At 47.7% G+C, this 22013-nt stretch overlaps 1 protein-coding gene across 18 annotated transcripts in view; it reads left to right on the top strand.

Annotated features, from left to right (window-relative positions):
* ST3GAL4 (ST3 beta-galactoside alpha-2,3-sialyltransferase 4) overlaps nucleotides 1-22013 on the top strand; it is a 188024-nt gene that overhangs the window by 87306 nt on the left and 78705 nt on the right. For all 18 annotated transcript variants that reach the window (XR_003093510.1, XR_003093509.1, XM_025201311.1 and 15 more), the window contains one exon: nucleotides 15725-15801. The gene's annotated coding sequence lies outside the window, so the exon portion shown is untranslated. The remainder of the gene's footprint in view (nucleotides 1-15724; nucleotides 15802-22013) is intronic.

Raw genomic sequence — 22013 nt, 5'->3', positions numbered from 1 at the left:
GTGTTTAGTTTTGCTACCTATGTACGAATACCTTTGGACTGTGCCTGGAAAAGACATTCAAAGCATAGTTATGGGCTCCTGAAGGCAGGGGTTGCAAGGAAAGTAATGTCAGGGAAGGAGTGGCTGGGTTCACACAGCTCTGCCAGTGCACATCTCTCTTCACGCAGCCTTCCCTGCTGCTCTGGTCCTCTGCCCAGTTCTGAATCCAATCACAAACTCTTCACTTTTGTCCTGCTGTTTTAGTCTTGGCTTCCTCCTTTTATCTTTACAGTTCAGTTCAGCTAATGCTCCCATGTGCTCCTGAATTGTTTGTCAGATCTTTCAGTATGCTTCCATATTGGGATGTGAATGGTAACTGCTCCAGACTAGACCAAACCTGTTTGTATCCTCCTGTGTACGGCCTTCCCTTTCTGTTGATGGAAACCTTGGGCATTCCCTTCCCAGTTTACTTTGCCACTAGCCTTTGCTGTCAAGGTGTTTCCTTAGATGCCTATTTTTACAGTCACTTTCACTTGTTTAGAAATAGATGCTGAAACTTGTTCTTCTGAAGCTTTCTCTTCCTTTCCCTTTGCTCTGTGAAACTAGAAGGCCTTTCTTAGGTGTCTCCAAGCTCTTTAAATATTGAACAAGCTCTCTGCTTCCTAGTGTCAAATGTTGTTTTCTCTCCTCTTGGACTGGGGGGGGGGGATGACGGGGAGATCCTTTTACATTTCATGCTTTTATTTTTTCCCTCCTTGGGAGCAGCTGTACAAATACAGGTTTTCAAAAGTCCCCCAGTTAAGCAGCTGAATAAATACAAGAGATAACCAAAAAGGAGCTCAGCTAGCTCAGACTAGATTCTGCATGGAGCACACCAAAGCCTGCCTACCAGCTCCTTGCCATCGTGGATGGCGAGAGTTAGACCTTCTTTAGGATATAAGAAGCTCCAGAGACCCTGACTGAACTGAGCTGTTTGGCCAGGTGACGTATTGGTTCCACTTCTACTGATCTCAAGCTTAACTAGAGATCACCCTCCACCAGTCCAGCCCCATGAGTCGGCCTTCCTCACCACATGCACCAGAGCTGTCACATTGTGCTTCTTACATGGCAAGTTGGGGATTGGTCTGTGGACTGCTCCTCTCTCCTTGGTTTTTTTCCTGCATCTAAGTCCTAGAGGCTGGAGGCAGCGTGCCAAATGACTGGAGGTCAGGAGAAGGGAGGTATGGGAATGCTGCAGGTGAACTTCCTGGGCTCCAGACATATGCAACACCTGGGTGAGCTCTGAATACACCACAAAAATAGGCAGGTGGAAAGGTGAGGGGTGCACTGTGCTCCGCTTCAGGCCCTGCAGTTCAGTTGGGCTTCCAGGCTTAGGTTGCATGGCTGCCGGGCCTCAAGCTTTAAAGGGTTACAGAGTAGATAGCCTGGAGGTGTGGGCTTAAATTCAGTCTCAGAGCAGACACCCTGATTGGGGCAGGGTTCATGGTGACTGAATGAGCATTCCTCAGTGCTTTCACAGGCAGCCCTATCGAGTGTGGCTCCTTCCAGATGGGAGGGTAGGACACCTCTTCTATGCAGCTGCCTTGAAGTTCTGTGTTAGAGGTGTGCTCCTACCTGGGTGAAACAACTTTTTGCTGCAGCAGGACTAGCAGAACAGCTGCTGAGCTCATGTCCACTTTCTGCATAAGGACTCCACTAACGTTGCTATCTCTCCCCCCCACAAAAGGCAGCTGTATCTTTAGTGTGTGCAACTCGGGAGCAAGGTACCAGGCCTCAATTCTGTGGCCAGCCAGACACCTGTGCAGGGTCTCTGTGATGTTCAGTGCAAGAGAAACTGCACTTATGAGAAGTTTGGCATCAGGTATTACTTTAGTTCAGCCTTTATGAACATTGCTGACATTGGCTGGTGTTGCCAAGGGCTTTGACCTTTAGCACTTTTTCAGTCCATCACAGAGCAATGTCAGAGCAATGAATGGGTCTCTTGATGACACAAACTTTTAGTAGCCAAAGCTGAGAGAGCAGATGCATTGTGGTATTTCTATTCATTTCTGCCTAAAAATACAGGCCTTATAATTAGGTACAAGACCTCATCTTGCAGCCCAGAACAATCAGAAGAGGGTTTTTTTCTCTTGAAAAGATAAATAAATTTTCACTTTCAGGAAGTGATGATCTAAAATTAACCACGATTAACACAGGGGGAAAAAATGCCGAGATTGAGCTGCCGCTTTCTATTTTGTGGTGCATTAGCTACAGAACGCCTTCGCATTTTTCTGGCTTATACATATTGCTCCATTTCATTTATAATTTTTCACTTCTCCATAAACGAACAAAATCAACAGTTTTAGAGGACACAGTAAAGTGTAGCCAAATAAACTGACTCTCTCTACAAGAGCCGGAAAGGCAAGAGCTCCTAATGTACTTCTTGCTGCAGCCTCCTGCAGAACTGAAGAGGATGCCACTGTTACAGTTGTAAAAATGCACAGACTCCAGATTTCTTTTTTCACAGGCGCTTTGATCTGTGCTTGTGTGTGGTCTGCTTTCTATATTAGACTGTGAGGCCATGGCTTGTGTGCGTGCGTGCACTGATGACCTCTGCTGGAGAAGAACAGATTAGTTCTGAACCCTGGCTGGTTCTGTTAGCAAAACAGGTGAAGTTTATTCCTTTTTGCATTCCAGGTTGGCATGGATGGCACTGGATAGAGGTGGAGGCATTGATTTAGATCTGAGCTGGACTTCAGGTAGCTACTCCAGAGTCAGTATAACCATCGTGCATTGCATGAAGTTGGTTAGTTCTTTTTTTTTCCAGTCGTCTAATTTTATAAAGTGTATCCTGTGAAGACTCGGGGCCTCATTCTGCCCCCAGTAACACCAGTTTGCTTCGGCCCCAGGGAGGCTGTGTATATGCAGAGAACTTGTCACCGGAGCAATGACAATGTTGGTGAGAACAATACTTTGTTCCACTGTAATGCCTTCCATTTGGTGCTCGTGGAGTGCTGCCAGGAGGTCACAGTTCCCCTCTGGAGAAAAGTGTTGTTGTCACTGTTGTAGAGATGGGCGAAGTGAGATGCAGAACTGTTAAGCTTTACAGAGCTGGAATAAAATGTAGCAGTCTGTGCTTAAATGTTAGGCAATATGTCTGGTGCAAATCATTACTGAATTCTGCAAAACTGCTTCTGTGGGGTTTGTCCTTTCACAGTGATGGGTCAGCGTTTTCTTATCAGCCAGCTGTCCTCCATCTCCAACCCTTGACATGCTTTATCAGGTCTAAGATTGGCAGCATGTTCTGCAAGGGCGGAAGCAGAAAGAGCAGGGTCTGTCTGCAGCATAAAAGAATAGGAAACTTCCATTAGCTCACTTGAGCCTGTTGTGGGAGCCAGTTTGATTCTTTTGTGATTTGCTGCTTCTCTGCTTATAAAATCAGCTCTGCGGCAAGAGAGCAGGGTGTACAAAAGTCGAATTCCCAGCAGTTAGCACTGTGATATGGCATGCGCTCACTTAAAGGGTGTTTGGTGGGGCTGTGAGACCTGAATGTTGATGATGTTTGACAGCTGTGCTGAAATCTTGCATCTTTAATATTTCCCTCCCCCATTTTACCTGCTTTGGGATGGTTTTATTCCTGCAAGCCAGTCTAAGAGGTCTCAGCAGCAGTGTGCGAGTGTGAATGCGTGCATGCACGTGCTATGAATGCCTGAATGGGCAGCATATATTAATGCAACACTGAGGTTGAGACTTCAGTTGTTCCTTACAATGGGATCTTTCATTACACGGTAGTCACAAGGCAGTGTGTAATGTGACATGAAAAGAAAATTGTTGTTTTGCAGGCAGAAGTTACATCAGCTTAGATTATTATATCAGTTCCTCGCAAATGGAGCAGGGTCTGGCTCGGTCAGGACTTGAATGGGAAATATTTTCCACCCCACAGGAAGAGATATTTGTTACTTGTGAAGTGGCCCTCATCCTTCTGCATTGGTGTAGTGACAGGTAGCTTCCCCAAGTGACAGGCAGGCTGTTGCTGGTGAAGCTGTCATTTGCCTGAAATGTAAAACCAAAAGCCAGAACTACAGATTGTAGGAAACTTCAGATCAGAGCAGCTGCTAGATTTGGTTTTATTGTGTGTAATCTTGCAGGGGACAGTTCCTAGGGAAGCATGAAGGAGGGTGGCAGTTCTGTTTTGCAAAAGCGTTTTGAGATTTGGTTTAATTTTGAACTGGAAAGGAATTTGGATCATTTAAAATTTCTGTGAAGGAAAACTCTGACACTTTGTTTTGAACCACAGTTTGTTTTTTGAATATTCTGCAAAGCTGAAATGAGTCTATTCTGCCTCTTTATACAAGATACACAATGAAAATATATGGTATCCTAGCCATTGCACCGCGGAGGGGGAATATCTTGTTCTGAAGATGTGGAAATGGGATGCCTCATTGTCACTTTTCAGTTTGTCACCAAAACATGTTTTGCTCAAATCAGCTGAGCCATTTTTCTTTGACTTCATAAAGTCATGGTGAAGTTCTGACCTGAGAGTTACCTTCTATGTTGTGGAATAAAAGGCTTTATGAGGCTAGTTGGCAAACTTGCATTGCCCCATTGTGAGCAACACTATATCCAATTCCTGTTAATAAAGCCATTATAAACCATATGGTGATGTGTTCCTGCTTGCCTGATTTATGGACCATCCCACTGCTGGCTGAATCCCAGTCATCCCTGTGATGCATCACATCAGCAGGTTGCCAGCATGCAGCGGTAACACACCAGTTGAGGACTGTTTTGGCTGCTTGGGAAAGGCAGTTGTCTAAGACGGACTTGGCTCTGCCAGCGATTTGATGTGTGACCTTGGCCACATTAAATGCACAGAAAGGTGTAGCAGTTTTCTTCTCTGTAAAATAGTTAATGGTACCTTGCCCGCCTTTAAGAAGTACTTTGAGTCTAAAAATAGGAAATGTGGTAAGTGTCCTCCAGGCTTTTGCAGTAATTATAGGCTACAGATTTTCTTGTCACTTAGCCGACTGACCACATTATTCAGTCTCTATTTTTGGCCATGGGCAAGCGGATGTTCCCTTCCTGGGTGTACGATTTGCCCTTGTATCTGAACCTACAGTGTGAGCCCGGAAAGGGTATTTACTCCATTCCTCATGTACTACTTCCTCAGATATTGGAAGTATGGAGAACCTGCACCTAGCCATCTCTGTCAGTCGGCTTATGTGGGCTTGTCTGAGTTGCCATTGGGAGGTGTGGGAGTTTGTGAATTTAGCTTCCAGCTTGAGGTTTTGAATCCAGCTGAGCTTGTTTTGAGTGGTTAAAAAGCAGAGTCCAGTTGGAATGAAGCCCAGAGAGTTTGCCACTTGCCACTCCTGAAGCACTGACCACGCACAATGTGGAAGATCTCTTGTGTATGCTGTACTATCACATTGCCGCCTCTGTCCACACAGCTGCAGGGATTTGACCCGAACCTGCTCAGGTCTGTTTTGATGGGATCTTTGGCACCTGTTTTCTCTGGCATTTTGAGTTTGAGTGCAGCTGCGATTTCAGCAAGCAGTAGGTGACATTTTACTGTAACGAATGGAGAAAGGAGAACTTGCATTGTTTTGTCCTTCCTGGAAGGACTCCTTACATCGCTTTGCCTGGAATCCTTGCAAGAATTTTCTCTGGAAATATAGCGCTCAATGTACTCCCAAGTTGCCTGCCACGGAGACCTGGAGAACTTAAGAGGTTACTGCCGAACTTACCCCTTTGATTCCTCTTATGTCATGGTTTTTTGTCCCTGATTGGCAGTTTGGGGTATATATGAAATCAGCTGAGCTCCTTTCTTCTCCTAGTGGGATAGGCGTCCAACTGTATTTTCCAAACAAAAATGGCAGTTCTGGCAAAAAGGCCGAAGGCAAGGAATTGTGGGGTTTGGTCTTCTATGGGGGACATCTTCAGGGCTGGTTTGGGATACGTTTGTAATAGTGTTGCCAGGGAAGCTGGCAGCTGCTAGGTGACTTCATGGGGCTAAACGTAGAATCTAACCCAGGGCTGCTGATTTGAAACTTTCCAGCCTTCCTATACCTATGCTTCTTGTGGACAAACCCCACTAAGGCAACTTATTTCTGAGGAACTGGAGGAGACCAAAGCTGCTTGGTAATGGCCAGCCTGGGAAAGGCTGGGCCAGTGAGACCGTACTCTCTTGACCAACTAGATGATGGATCTAATGTCAGTTGTGGCCATAGGTATGGGTTGGTATCTGGATGTGATGCGATTATGGAGAGATCAGAGGCATGTTGCTTAACAGGGTAGATCAGCAGTTCTCAGTCTGTGGTATGGGTACCACCAGTGGTACGTAGACAGCCTGTCAGTGGTACGCATTAACAGATTTATTAGAATTACTTTTATATATGACAAATGTGCTGGCAGTACTTAACGTTGAACTGAAAAATGTGCTGGCGGTACTTAAGGTTGTACCATTTTAAATTGGTGGTGCGTAGTCTGTCAGTTTAGGAACCGCTGGGATAGATGAATAGTTTGCTCACAGGCAGGTAATGAAGGATTATCAGACTGACTGGGAGGATGAGGAAATGTTAAGTGACTTACTGAACCCTGAGGCACTGGGATATGATTCAACATACCTGTCTAATGTCCTCGAAAGCTAATCCCACTGGCTGAATTCAAGTGATAGGGCAAAGGAAGCCTAGATGTTCTATTAAAATCCAGGGGAAGGTGTTATGTGTAAGAGGTTGGAGTGGGTGATTTTTAGGACTCCTGGGATGAATGGTTCTCTGCAAACCCAGGGGACTGGTCTCAGTGGCCCAACAGGTCCCTTCTGGTCCTGTGTGCTGGAGATCTGAAGTGTTTGGAAAATTGGTCAGAGCAGAGATGAGGTTCATGTAAAAAATCAACCACTAGTGAGCCTATGAAAGGGCAGTCAGTGGAGATGCAGAATTAGAGCAATTCAGAGCTCCACTGGCAAAGAGAATAGGATGATGGTGGGCAATAAATTGACCACATATTTGTGCTGGGCACAAGAAGGAACGCAGCTTCTTGTCTATACGAGCCTGGGAAGTGTTGGCAGGAGACCGTGATAGTTTCATTTCCAGCTGCACCTGACATGCAGGCTACTGAATCTTATGTAATATATCTGCATTTCTGCTTTGTTGCAATATTTCTATGATGATATTTTGATTCACATTATTAATTAGAGGCATTCAGAACACTTCAGACTGTAAGCCTTGCAGCACTCTAAGTAGGCAAATATTAACAGCTCCATTTTAGAGATGGGGAACCAGTAGCAGAGACTAGTCCAAAGCAATTCTGCAGCCAAGCTTGAAGCACAGGCTGGCCACTCTCTGCTCTGACTGCTAGGTTCAGTGCTGCCCATTGCTTACAAAGCTATGGCAGTTGATCAGTGAGTAATGGTAGATATTGCAGCTGTTCTGCTGACTGGTGGTACGTTTTCTCTTGTGGCTATAAAGACCAATGTTAGATTTGCAGTTCCTGCCACAGTGGTCACAGCTGTACATGGCATTGGGGGCTGCTGTACTGACAGGCTCTTTGCTTTCATCACATTTCCGTTGTAATTCGAGTGAACATTTCTTATTGTGATGTTGGACTCCATGACTGAGAAAGAAGTGCCACTTTGTCCAGTCTCCTGCTAAGGCCTCCCAAAGGTTTGGGTTGATTCCAAAAGCCTTCATATTCTGCTTGCAGATGTCTTTGAAACAGTTTATGGCCCCCTACACTTCTCTCCCCACTTGCAGTTTGTCCCTACCCCTCTTTGGGATGCACCCATCTTCCATCCTGTGAAGATGGCCAAGCCAGCATAGGCACCGCGGTTTGAATGGTGCAGTGATGGTTGGCAGGTTAGCTTTGGCAATGACCTCTGTGTTGGTTTTTTTTCTTGCCCCTCAATGTCGAGGATGCTCCATAAACAGCATAGGTGGAAGCTGTTCAGCTTCTTTTCTTGATATGCATATTTTGACCATGTCTCACTGCTATACATAAGGACACTGAGGACACAGGTTTTGTACATAAGCAGCTTAGTTTTGATTGTGAGTTTTGTATTGTTCTAGACTCATTTGGAGAGATTACTGAAAGTGGTAGCGGCCTTTCCAATGCACACATTTAGCTCTTCATCCAGTGATAGGTTGTCGCTGACTGTGGATCCAAGGTAGCAGAACTTGTTCACTACCTCGAGGTGTGTTGTCAAGGCTGAGAGATGATGACTGGCAAACACTCTGTCCCAGAACCACAGTTGTCTTGATGCTGATGGTCAGGGCAAAAATCCTGCAAACATGGGAGAGGCAATTCATGAGAAAAACAAGAGGAGCTGGCACTCCTGGTAGATGAGGAATTTGATCTCATTGGGTTGACGGACACCTGGTGGGATGACACGTATGATGGGGCAGTGGATATTGAGGGCTATAGGCTTTATAGGAAGGATTGGGTTGGGAAGAAGGGAGGAGGTGTGGCCCTCTCTGTGAAAGAGTGGTACCCCTCCCTGCAGGTCACGTTTGATAGTAGGGAAAAGTCCCTTGAGACCCTCTGGGTCAAGATACACGGGGGATCAGGAGAGGGAGACCTGATGGTGGGAGTCTACTACAGGCCTCCCTCCCAAGAAGAGGACAGCGATCAGGCATTCTCTGGGGAACTGACTGAGGCAGCCAGAACTAAAGACGTGATTGTCATGGGGGACTTCAACTACCCTGACATCTGTTGGGAGGACCATTCGGCCAGCTTCAGCAGGTCAGCCAACTTCTTGGCAGCTATTGATGATCTGTTCCTGACACAGGTTGTGGAAGGGCCTACTATGGGTAAGGCTACTTTGGATTTAGTGCTGACCAAATGGGAGGACATAATAGGTCAGGGGTCAGCAACCCCCAGCACGTGTGCCGAGCACAGCATGCAAGGCCATTTTGCTCAGCATGCCGCCGCCGGCCTAGGCTCTAGGCAGCTGCTGCCAGCCACGAAGCCCAGGCTGCTCCCACCAAGTGGCTGGGTGGCTGCAAGCCCTGCTGTGGTTCGCAGCAGCTACCCAGAGCCTGGGCCGGCTGCAGCTGGGAGGCTGCAAACATCTGCTCTGGGCTCTGGCATTAGCTCCATACCGGCGAGTGCACACGTGCCTCAGAGCGGACTTTGTCCAGTGGCCCAGGAGCCCAGCTCTGTGTGCCTGTGCATCTGCCTCTGTCTGGTCCTGTGTGTGCACACGTGTCTGGTTCTGGATGTGTGTGTGCATGCGTCTTTTATGGGTGTGTTCTGGTTCTCTGCATTTGTGCACATGGTTGTGCGTGTGTGTGTATGCGTGTGTGTGTGTGTGTGTGTGTATCTGGTTCTCTCTCTCTCTCTTCTCTTTGTCGTCTTTGTCTCTTTTTTTCTCTCTCATTGCAACATGGTCAACAAAAAAGGAATACACAACAACAAAGGCAACATTTATGATTATCAAATATACTAATATGCAGTGTGTCCTGCCATGTACACCCCCTTGCCTTCATTTTGTTTTTCTGGCATGCCGGCACTCCGGCACCTTCCAAGGTAGACATTGTGAGTTTTTTGGCACTCCGGCCAAAAAACATTGCCTACCCCTGTGATAGGTGATCTGAGGATTGGAGGTACTTTGGGCAACCATGATCATGACTTCATTAGGTTTACCGTCCACCGAAAGGCTGGGCAGTCAGTGAGTAGAACAGAAGCCCTAGACTTCAAAAGGGCAGACTTTGGCAAACTCAGGATGTTAGTTGGAGAGCCCCTCTTCAACCAGTCACTGCATGATTTGGGAGTGCAAGAATGGTGGTGCTTCCTTAAGGGGGCAATTCTTACTGCTCAAAAAGAGGCCATCCCCATGCCGACAAAAAGCAGGAAAGGAGCCAAGAGACCCTCTTGGCTCAACAGTGATGTTAAGGAACTATTGAAAAAGAAAAAAGAAGCTTACAAGCAGTGGAAGAATGATTCAGCAACCAGAGAGGAGTACACTTATATCACCTGGGTCTGCAGGTATGAGACATGGAAAGCCAAGGCAGGTATGGAGATCAAGCTGGCAACTGAAATAAAGGACAACAAAAAATCCTTCTATAGATACATAGGGAGCAAGAAAAAATCAGGCTCCACTGTGGGACCCTTACTGAATATGGAGGGGCAGCCCACAGTTGATCCTCACAAAAAGGCAGAGCTCCTAAATACATACTTCACATCAGTATTCCTGAAATCAAACAGGGGCTGTTCACCTGTCCAGAGGCCCAGGGAATATGGGGATGATAGGAGACTACATGAAATCAGTCCCGAACAGGTGAGGGATCTCTTAGAGCACTTGGACCTTTTTCAAGTCTGCTGGGCCAGATGACCTGCATCTGAGAGTCCTGAAAGAACTGGCTGAGCTTATAGCAGAGCCACTGGCAAGGCTGTTCAAAGAGTTGTGAAACTCAGGAGTGGTCCTGGACGACTGGAAGAGGGCCAACACAGTACCTGTCTCCAAGAAACAGAAGAGGGGTGACCCTGCAAACTACAGTCTGACTTCGGTCCTGGGAACAAATTTTGAAAAATTTGTTAAGGAGGCCATCAATTAGAAGTGGGTAACTGGTGGGGTGTTAAGAAGTAACCAGCACAGCTTTGTCAAGGTTAGATCATGCCTCAGAAACCTGGTGTCGTTCTATGACCAGGTAACTAACCATCTGGACAAGGGACATGAAGTTGATGTCATTTACTTGGACTTTGGTAAAGCCTTTGATTCTGTTTCCCACAAGATTCTGTCAACTAAATTGAAGGGTTGGACTGGGCCAGTTTACAGTGAGGTAGATGGGCAACTGGTGTGGAGGCTGTTCCCAGAGAGTTGTAATTGATGGGATGGTTTCATCTTGGACGGCCATCTCCAGTGGTGTCCCCCAGGGATCTTTGCTTGCACTCGTGCTCTTTAACATATTTATTAGTGACTTGGATGAGGGGGGTGGAAAGCTCATTAATTAAGTTTGTGGATGATACTGTGGGGAAACATGGGTACATCAGAGAATAGGGTAAGGATCCAGGATGACCATGACAGACTGGTTTTATGGGCGGAATGGAATCAGATGAGGTTTAGCAGGGAGACGTGCAGGGTTCCTCATTTGAGTGGGAAGAAACTTCACCATAACTATAGGATAGATGGTGGTCCACTGGCTGGCACAGCATCTGAATGGGACCTGGGGGTCGTGATAGACTGGAAGATGAACATGAGCCAACAGTGCGATGAGGTTGCCAGAAGGACAAGCTGAACTCTGGCCTGCATCAGCCAACATGTGGCCAATAGATCCACGGAAGTGCTTCTGCTTCCCTATTATGTGCTGGTGAGGCCAGAGCTGGAATACTGTGTTCAGTTCTGGGCACTACACTTCAGGAAGGATGTGGATAAGCTCAAGAGGGTATAAAAAAGGCCACCTGTATGATTAGGGCCTTGGAGGATAGGCCCTATGGGGAGAGACTCCGGGAACTGGGCCTTTCAGTCTAAGTAAGAGAAGACTGAGAGATGACTTGATAGCCGCCTACAAGCACTTCAGGGGCAACTCTTCAGGAAGGCACCGCAAGGGAGGATGAGGACCAATAGGGACAAGCTAAAATGGAGGGAAAATTTAGGGTGGACATAGGAGAGAACTTTTTTTCCATGAGGGTTACCAGAATCTGGAACACACTCCCAGCTGAGGGTGCAGTCGCCATCCTTGGAAGTGTTCAAGATGAAGCTGGATAAGCACCGTGTTGAGCTCACTGGAGCCCAATAACTTCCTGCCCACAGCAGGGGACTGGACTTGATGATCTTGCAGGTCCCGTCCAGTTCTATGATTCTGTGGGTATTTGTAGTTGACTTTCTTCCTGAGCAGTGAGTGCAGCAGCATCAGGAGAACAAAACTCCTTAATAAGTATGTGCCTCACTTTTGTCTTGGATTTTAGATGCAATAGATTGTAGAGTTTTCCATGTGATCTTGTTTGAAGGTATATGCCTTCCTCCAAGCCAGCAAAAGTGTAGTGCAGCAGCATAGAAAAGAAGCTCCCAAAGAGTGTGGGCACCAAAATAACCCTGCTTCACTCTACTTCTCATCTCAAATCTGTTAAAGTTGATGCATCAAACTGAACTATGGCCTGCATGTTTTCATGGATGGAGCATGTCATGCTGAGTAAAGTTGGGGGGCATCCAGTCTTTACCAGGACCTTGAACAAACCTGCTCTGCTGGCAGTGTCAAAGGCTTTCATCAGGTTGACAAATGCTATGTACAATGGCTTATTTTGTTCTCTGCATTTTTCTTGCAGTTGGCATAAGGAGAATATGAATGTCCATTGTTGATCTCCCTGCTCTGAAGCCACACTGTGATTTTGGGTAGATATGGTCAGCAAGTTGTTGCAAGTGTATCAGGATGACCTTTGTCTCTCTTGTTCTCTCTTGTTCTTGTAGAGAGTGATGATGTTAGTGTCATGAATGTCCTGGGGTACTTGACCTTCCTTCCCGCAGCACATGAGTTGATGAAGATGTGGAAGCAGGCTACCCTTCCTGCACTTGAGAGCCTTAGCTGGGATGTGTCCTCCCCTGGTGCTTTTCTGCTTGCTAGAAAGTCTGTGGCCTTGCTAAATTCTTTGAGTTGTAGGTTCTTTGTCTAGCTGTGTCAGTATACTAGGAGTTGGAAGTTGATCTAGTGCCTCTTCTGAAATGTGTTTCATGGGAGTAAACTCTAAGTGATGTTCAGTCCAGCCTCATGGCTGTTTGTTCTTGTCAGTGATTATTACTTTGCCATCTTGACACTTGAGGGGGGTGACTTTAGTGACATTTGGGCCAAGAGCTTTCTTCAGGCTGTCATACATAACTCACAGGTTTCTTGCATCTGAGGCAAACTGTAACTCTTGACATAAATCAATCCAATACTGGTTTGCTCAGTGTCTGGCTGTTTTCTTTACCATTGCCCTAACATGCTTTAGCTTAGCCTTGGAACTTTCTGTTGGGTTCTGGTTGTGTTTCAGGTAGGCTGTGTTCTTGGCTTCAACAAAAGGTAGCGTCTCTTCTGTGTGTGCCTCAAACCAGTCTTTATTTGACAATTTATTTTCCCCAAATACTTCTGTGGCTGTTTCCTGGATGACTATTCTTAGTTTACTCCAAGCTCCTTCAGCATTTGCAGTTGTTGCTTTCATAGACATAGCTAGCTCAAAGGTCCTTTGAAATGTTGTCTGACTTGGCTCTATGCAGCTTCTTTGGTATCACTTGCACTTTGCTGACAATAAGCGTGTGGTTTACGTCACAATCTACTCTGTGATAACTATGAGTGTGTAGTACACTGGGCAAGTCTTTTCCTCCTGGTGATCATGAGGTCTAATTGATGCCAGTGGTCAGATCATGGGTGTCTCCATGATGCTTTTTGCCCATCAGATAGGTGTTAGAGATACACATGTGGTTTAAGACGCAGAGTTTGAGAAGATGTTGTTTATTTTCATTCATTTTCCTGTTACCATGATGTCCCAGGAAGGGTGGTGAGGAGTTGTGATCTGTGCCTACTTGCTCATTAAAGGCCCCTAGGAGGAGAAGCCTCTTGTTTCCTGCAAGGCTGCAATGTCAGTGGTAAGTTTTTGCAGCTCTTCTTTTTTTTTCTTTTCTTTTTTCCAGCCTTTTCAGGTCAGGTCACCCAAGCCAGGTCTGCTACCATTATGACACTACCTGCAGCTGTCAGTGCTGAGAGCTGGGCAACGGGAAATAGGCTAGCAACCTCTATGGAGCCAACAGCTTTGGGTGGAGGAGCAACCTAGATGGTACTAGTTCTAACCCCTGGTTGAGAAATGGTACCAGAAGGCAGATGCCATGGCATGGTAGATTGGGCTCTCCAGCTCTGGTTGTCAATTGGTCTAGGAGCGGAGCCCCGAAAAGCAGATGGATTGAAGACCTTCATAATGGCAGCTCGTGCAGCCAAGCTGGCTCCAAATGTACTGGCTTTTGCCTTTCCTTTGGGGTCAACCAGCTAGGCTGAGAGGGGGGCATCAATATATGGGCAAAAAGTGTCTCCATATCAACTGCCCAGGCCATTGCAGCCAAAACTGAATGGAGAGGACACTCCATCTTTGCTACTTTCATGGGCACAACACAGAAAGGGGTAGTCACGGGTTATAAGCTCAACTCAGTTGGCATAGAGTACCACGGGTCACCTTTGTCAGTGGGAGGAACCAGTTGTGTTCCAGTGGTCAGCTACCACCTGCCTTAACCTGGGCAGCTGCCAGCCACTAAGGTGTTGACCCACCATGATCTTCCTGCCTCTTGGTCCAGCCCCACGCAGCAAATAAGTCGAAAAACAGACAGCAAATCAAGTACTGGGCAACAAAAATAAACTGTAAAACCTTCTGGCTGGGAAGCTGGAATGTCAGGACCATGGGTCCTAGCATGAATGACAATTTACAGATGATGAACAGTGTCCAGAAGACTGCGTGGATTGACTGAGCGCTGCAAGAACTTACAAAGAGAGGCAACAGATTTTGATATAACAATAGAATTTAACCGTGATGACAAAGGAGAGAGAGTATATTTGAGTTGAATTCCTGAGATAGGGAATGGTATAAGAGCAGCTCTCCTGGATGTCCGAGCTGGGACAGCTGCTGATGTGGCTATAGTAAAGCTGATTGAGAAGGTGGTAGGAGAAGTAGGCTCTGGGCAGTAACCTTGGCCTATTGATAGGGAAGAGGTGATCTCCCCCTCTCTCTTTTTAATGGCAGGGTGGTAGGGCTTCTGCTGCTTCCCTTAGCAGCAGGCTGACTGACAGTCTGACTAGATCCTGCTGTTACCTTTGCAGAACCCTCTCCAGGAACCATGAGATCTGTAGGAATCCATTCTGTTGAAGACCAACACATCTCCCAATACCACGGCTTTCCGTCGATTGCCATGCAGAGGCTTACCATCAGGATTCCCAATGGCTATGTTCTCTTAGCCAGTTCTGCAAGGGCTGGGATGTTCATGATCCCTAGTGGAGCAGCAGACTCCATGCCTACAGCTCTCCATGACCACATGTAAATGCACTAGGAGAAGAGAATTGTGTGTATGTAGGGGAGGTATTTTTATGCCTAAGTTCTGAACTTTTTTAGCACAGCAAAAGTCTGTTTCAGTGAGAGGGAACCTCAGAGCCTAGAAAAATCCAGGTATTGGAGAGTCAGTTTGGTGTGGTTTTCTTTTAGTGCTGTTGAATGTGCTGTGCCTGCCATACAAGCACCTTCCTGTGGGAGTCAGCAGCATGGTGGCCCCACCTTTACCCAAAGAGCTGCTTGCTTGTTGGTTTTAAGATTGCAGCACCACTGAGGCACTACACACCGCGGGGTGGTCCTGCTTGCAGTTAATGTGTACAAGCTTCCTCTTGAGTACGCTTGCTACACAGGGCTGGATGCGGTCGGTACTGAGTCTGATCAGGCAGTGGCTTGTGGTCATGTGCGCTACTGTTGCAGGAGGTAGTTCTGCTTCTTGGCAGTGGTGCAGCCCACTCTGTTTTTCAAGTAGTATGCGCTGCCACGCTGATCTCGGAGAGCCATCTCCATTTGTTTGACAGCCAGGGTTGATAACAGCCTGACCAAATGTCAGAGGTGAAAGAATCATCCCAGCAAGGGCCAGGAACTGCTTGTTTCTGGATTGTGGTAACAGGGGTAAGAGCTGTCTTTTCTGAGGATATCCTGGGTGTGGCAGGAAGTATGGGGAACTTCTTGTCTTCTAACTTACCTCCGAGCACAGAGAGCTCTCACAGCCCTGCATAATTGTCCATATGCCCCTTTGCTAAAGACTTCTGTCTCTTGCCTCCTTTGATAGGGGAAGAGAGAGCAGGAGTGTAGAGACCCACGCCACAGAGGTGCTGCAATCTCTGCTTCAGAACGAGTGCACAGACGGTAAGTAGCATTTTCTCTTCCTCCTCTCCCCCCACTTCATTGTTCTTTTTAACATTTTTCCCTCCAAGGTAAGGAGGACAGCAAGCTGCAGGGAGCTACACTGACAATGTGATAGTAAAACTACTGTCCACACTGGGATCCTCTCCCACTTAGCAAGGTAGGAAAGGCAGGGAGGTCCCATGGCATTGACAGCCTCCGCTGTAGGAAGGTTCTCAGTGACAGCTGTTACACTTCCGAGATGGGGAGCCCGTGTTTCCTGCCGAGAGAATCATTAGTTTTCCTTGTAGCACCTCTCCTTACCCAGGAAGTTCTCCTTTAACATGTCTGGTGGGTGGTCTCTGACTCCATGGACCTGCCAGACCTCTCTTTACAGTTAGCATGTTAACTGCTGACTGTGACTCGACTTGCCACCAAAAAGCAATTGTCCTATGCGTCTGTGGGTCCCAAACCCAGCCTTGAATCTTCCTCAGAACTACGTTTACCTTATTCTCTTGTGGTGAAGTAAAAGTGTATTGGTCTGCTAGATTATTGGCCAATGGAAAGTAGGATTGATACCAGCTACAGCCCAGTATTGCTTCAGGGGTTTGCTGAAGCCTGCATTCCTTCCACGTGAAGCTAAGTGGACGCACTTGTATTGGTGCATGGAGGACATCTAGATCCAGCACAGGCTGCATTGCCTGTTTGTGCCCACAGAAGCCACAACGGTCCTGATTAGGCCCTGCCAGCTATTAGTTGTTCCACATGATTCCAAATCAAGTTAGCGAAGAGCTGGGGAAATGTGAACCCAGAGTCAAGTGCAAGGGCAAAGAGCATACGTGTATGTTAAAGCACAGGGGTTGTCAGCCGGGGGTATGTGTACCCCTGGGGGTACTTGGGAAGCCCTAGGGGTACATGGCAGCAGTGCAGAGAAGCAGGGGTATTTGGGAAGTGGTGGCATGGGGGGTGGGGCTGCCACCGCCATCCATCTCTCCGTGTTGCTGCCACGTGCCATTTCCCCGCACCCAAGTACCCCTGCTTCTCTGTGCCACTGATGTCTTGCCGGCTGGGGGGGAAAGGGGCGTTGCTGACAGTCAGCTGGATGCGAAGATGGTGGTGCAGAGAAGCGGGGATACCTGGGAAGCAGAAGCACAGGGGACGGGGCCACTTCCATCCATCACGCCATGCCACCGATGCCAGGCGCTGCATGCTGCTTTCCCATGCCCAAGAATCCCCACTTGTCAGCACCTCCGGCTTCACGTCTGGCTGGCCAACAGCACCCCCCAACCCCTGCTGCCATCTATACACTCAGAGCCATCGCTGCGCAGGGAGGGGGTGCTGATGGCCGGCCACATGCAAAGCTGGCGGCGCAGAGAAGTGGGGATACTTGGGCACAGGAAAGCGGCATGGGGCAGGGCCACTGTCACCATCCATCACTCTGTGCTGCTGCCGGGTGCCACTTTCCTGTGCACAAGTATCCCTGCTTCTCCACATTGCTGGCTTCATGTGTGGCTGGCTGTCACCATCTGCTCCCGTCCCTGGTGCACTGCGACAGCACTGAGCGTATAGATGGCAGTGGGGGCAGCTGCTGCGTGCAAGCTCCCCACTCTGCCACCACGCACTGGGGGAGGGAGGGGGTGCTGACGGATGGCCAGACATGAAGCCAGTGGTGCAGAGAAGCGGGGATACTTGGGCGCGGGAAAGAGGCGCCCAGCGGTGATGTGGTGTGTATAGATGGCAGTGGCAGCCACATGCAAGTTCTCCACGTGGCAGACACCGTGTCTGGCTGTCTATCAGCGCCTGACAGCTCTGCGTCCAGAAGGGGTACCCACCAGAAGGGGTGCCCTGCTTAAAAAACGGTTGAAAGCCCCTGTTATAGCACAATGCCATCTTGCTGCCACTGGTGATTGAATTGCTGATATCACTGGCATGGGTAGTTGATTTTTTTTTTAACTTTATTTATTCGAAAATCCAACTTATCAGATAACTATATCACTTAAAGATGCATCCAAGTCCCTAAAATGTACATGAAGGCAGATATTTATTTTCCATCAGGAGTGATCTGTTAACCTGAGTCAATATCCAGAGGAGTCTTATGTTCTTTTTTTTCCTTTTTTTTAGTCTCTGGCAGTTCTTTGTTTCTTTGTTGTTGCTAAGTTTGTGCATTTCATATCTGGGTTTTTTATTTTCTATTTCTGAATTTGTAGAAACAAGCAAATGCCTTCCTGTAAATTAATTAATTCTGTAATGCAAAGGGTTGTGGCTAGCCAAGGATCACTGCACTTACCACTGAGAGAAGTGGCAAGCCACGGTGATTTTTGTAGTGCTTCTAGCAAGTGATTTCAGCAAGACTAGGAAATGGGACTTCTTCCTCTCCCTCTAGGGTAGTGGAAACTTCTCTTGTCTCCTGTTCAGTGAGAGCAGGGGATGAGAACAGAGAACTCTGAGACTGACGTCGAAACCAGCCCATGAGAAGTGAAGGTCCCCTGTAGCATGGGTTAAGGAGACTGAATTAGATTTCTTGTCGCTTCTCTGTGGGGAGATTTACCATAGCTGAGTTCCACCCTGTACAGTGATGGTGACAGTAATTTTTAACCAGAGGGTAGAAGGTACAGTAGCATTGGCAGGAGTTGGAAAGGAGCTCCTGAGTGTAGAGCTCCTAAGCCAGACTAAATTCGAACCTGAAAATGCATTCAGGGTTAATTTGCATCGGAGACTACATCAATTTTAAAACCAGCTGTGCATAAAGAGTTGTGCTGTGTTCTCTCCAGCCATACAGCTTGCACAGGGTGCCCTTATATTTGTCCTCTTATTTAACTCCTCCTTCATGGGGACTATAGAACAGTTTATCTGCTGTTTGTGCTAACACTACTAACCTGCTGTGTGGTCTGGACTGCTTGATAGCAGCACACCTGCTGTGTACGCATTGCATTGGCTGCCTAGAGCCCCGAGTCAGCAAAGTCGCTCCCTGTTCAGCAAAGCCGATAAGCTCTTCCGTAAGGCCCAGTGAATGCATAAGTCCCGTTGAAGTTGATGGGTTTGAAGCAGATGATTAAGGGCTTTCAGGCTTGTGGCTCATGGGAATGGGAACCTGATTCTTCAGCTGGCCCAGTTTTTCAAAAGGGGTGAAGAAGTGCCTTTTTTGAGGCTCTCTCCTTGGTGTTCACTTGCTCTGACACTGTGTGTGTCAGGGTCCTGCTGTTGCTGTGCCTTGTGCTGGGAAGTGATATGAGCTTTGCCATGTGCACAGGTTTTAATAGTTGTATCCGATCCAGGTTCAACATTGAGGTGCTGTAACCGTGCCTCACATGCAGTTTTCCCTTCTGACCCCTCAAAGCACCGTCCTTTTCTAGCAGTGTGAGTGCTTTAATCAGACTGCCTGATGCTTTGCCTGGGGGGAGTCGCACGATTGCAACAAAAGGCGGATTCCAAACGGTCACTAACATTCCAAATGGTCACTAACAGCGGGCACCAAGGACTGGCAGGGTGAGAGATCCCCTCTGCTCCCCGCCCAGGGACAGGGGACAGACAGCAGAGAGAATACAAGTGTTGTCTAGGGATCAGAGTAGGGCACTGCAGTAATGAGAGATTTTAAAGCAGTGGTCTCCAACCTTTTTAAGGAGAAGATCACTTTTTGAAGTAAAGGGCAACCCAGGATCTACTGCCCAGCAAGTCAGTCTGTGGGGGGTCGGGGAAGGGCAGATCAAGGCCCCCATGGTGAGGGAGGGAGTGGGGCAGTGGCAGGGATGAGTGAGGCCCTGGCTGGGCCAGGTGGTGGGAGGGTTGGTGCCTGGGCTGCCCATCTAGATGTGGCTCCTGGCGGAGGCCCGGGGGTGCATGCTCACCTGATCTGTGCATGGGGCTCAGGGCATAAAGCCTAGCACGCAGCAGCAGCTGCCTCCGCCCCACACACAGATTAGGGGAGCCCCCCCCGCGCACCTGGACAAGCAGCCGGGGCTCTGACCCTCCCCCAGCCTGGCCGGAGCTGCACTCACCTGGTGGCAGCGGGTGCGGCAGGGTACAGAAGGGGATCGTCCCACTTGCCTGGCCCAGGTGGCAGGGGGTGTGGCTCAGCCCAGCTACGTGCAACCCATCGCTGTCCCGCTGCTCGTATGGCCTGCCACTCCTGGACTGCGTCCCAGCTACTCCCCACGTGTATCCAGCCATTCCCGATCGTGGAGCCTCTGATGGCTGATCTCAGTCTGGGGGGGCTGAGCATGCACACTCTCAGCCCCCCAGACTGAGATCGACTGTGAGAGGCTCCACAATCGACCAGTTGATCATGATTGACCAGTTTGTGACCACTTTTTTAAAGCTACAAGGGACTGTTGGTTTATCTGGTTGTCCTCCAGTATGTCAGAGGCCAGAGAACATGTCCCAGTTCCTCCTTCATTGAACCCAATAATACTTTAAAGAAAAGTAACTCTGGACTCCTTAGTTCGGCTCTTGCCTCTGCTATTGACTTGCTGCTTGAGCCTGACTAAGTTATTGAACCTGCTGAAGTTAATGAGCTGTAAAATGACAGGAACAACCTTTTCCTCCATTCCAGGATGTTGGCTAATTAATGAATGTATATAAATTGTTTTGCTTTCCCTAGATGGAAGTCTCTCTGAAATGGCAAAGTAGGATTATTTCTATGGTTCCCTTCAGTGCAGTCAACTACTTGCAGGTGTGGGCATAAAAAATGTATCAAATTTTACCTGAACCAGATCCATCTGGCTCCTGCAGCCTGGAGGCTTGAGGGAAGTTAATTCCTCCTTCCTTCCTATATATGGAAACTCTGGGAGAGATGCTGCATCGGCACAAAATGGGACTGGTACCATTGTGGCTTCCCCTGACAGCAAAGTTATCACTTGTGTTGCCACACTGGTGTCAAGGCCCCAAGATAGGCCAAGGTTTCCTTAAGAGGCAGGTGCCAAAAGGTAACAGGTCTCTGATTGCTCAGACTGAGAGCCAAGCTTTGCAGCAGAGCCCTTTCACTGAAATAATTTCATGGTGGGGAGTTCTGGGGATTCCATATTAGTCTTGGCTTAGGGCCATTATAGCTTGTTACTAAACAGCTGATGGACTTTAGTTAGAGCAGAAGGTGAACTCTTAAAGCTTTTATTTGTGTCAGTACTATGTAGACTAGAAGCCCTGAGTGTGGTGCACATCAGGGGGGGATTGTGAAACAAAGGGACATGGGAAAGAAACCCAAATGCAGCTGCTTGGCTGGCAGGGATTAAGGTTGAATTCAAGTTCACAGGCTTGCCAGGCTTTTTGATTATGAATCTGAAGCTTGTTCCTGACATCCCTTCCCCCCTCCCCATGGGTATGGATTTCAGAGTTTTGAATGGAGGTCCCTTTTTATTTCCCAGTGACACCTAAACAAAAACTTGAGCTGCATTCACATGCTGCCACTGTGCCTAACTGTACAGTCTGAGTGAATCCTTGCTTGATCTCATTCAAATGCTCCTTGCACTGAGGACAAACCACAAGAAGTGATGAAGTACATCCTGGTTGTGCAGCCCCAGTTCCGGACTTCTAGAATAGCACCAACATAAAGAAGGGAATGCTCTCCTTTAATTTTTAAGCCCCCAGCCCAATTTTGATATGAGCTCTGATGCACAGTGAACTGTGAGCAGAGACTGGAATCCAGATGGGGAGAGTAGCGGTGCCCTGGATATTGATCCACCTAAAAGGGACTGAACGTTGGATCTTGTTTGGGATTTGGGAAAAGGCTGTGTGTACCAGGCAAAATATGTGCTGGATGCAAAGAGGGGGTTCTTAAAGGATATCAGCATTTATCTCTACTTTGGAAAACTAGGAGCATTTGGAAATTTACTTTAGCCAGGAAATATGCTGAAGCATGTTCCAATTTGGACTCCATGTGAAGTGTAGGCCATGTATTTTTAAGTGTTGCCACTTGCCCATATCAAATGCTTGAGGATAAGAGTATGGGCAGTTACCAGGAGACAAAGCAGAATGTGAACTTACGGTGCATTAGCTATCCTGCAACAACAGCCTGCGTGCACACTCCTAACCTGAAGATAGCTCACCCACTTTCCTATCTTGCATTTACTGTGGAGTATGGTGCACATGAGGAATTACCACAGGGCCAATGAGATGCTGCATGTTTCCATCCCATCTTATCCTATGGTATCTTGATACTGTGCCTGTCTCCAGTCTTGTTGCCCTGATGCTTCATGTGGCCTGTTATTTGTTGGTGGGTCATACCAGCCTCCATCCCTGCTCAG

The sequence above is a fragment of the Alligator sinensis genome, unplaced genomic scaffold, assembly GCF_000455745.1.
Source record: "Alligator sinensis unplaced genomic scaffold, ASM45574v1 scaffold760_1, whole genome shotgun sequence".
NCBI lineage: Eukaryota > Metazoa > Chordata > Crocodylia > Alligatoridae > Alligator > Alligator sinensis.
This window is presented reverse-complemented; position numbering and strand designations above follow the sequence as displayed.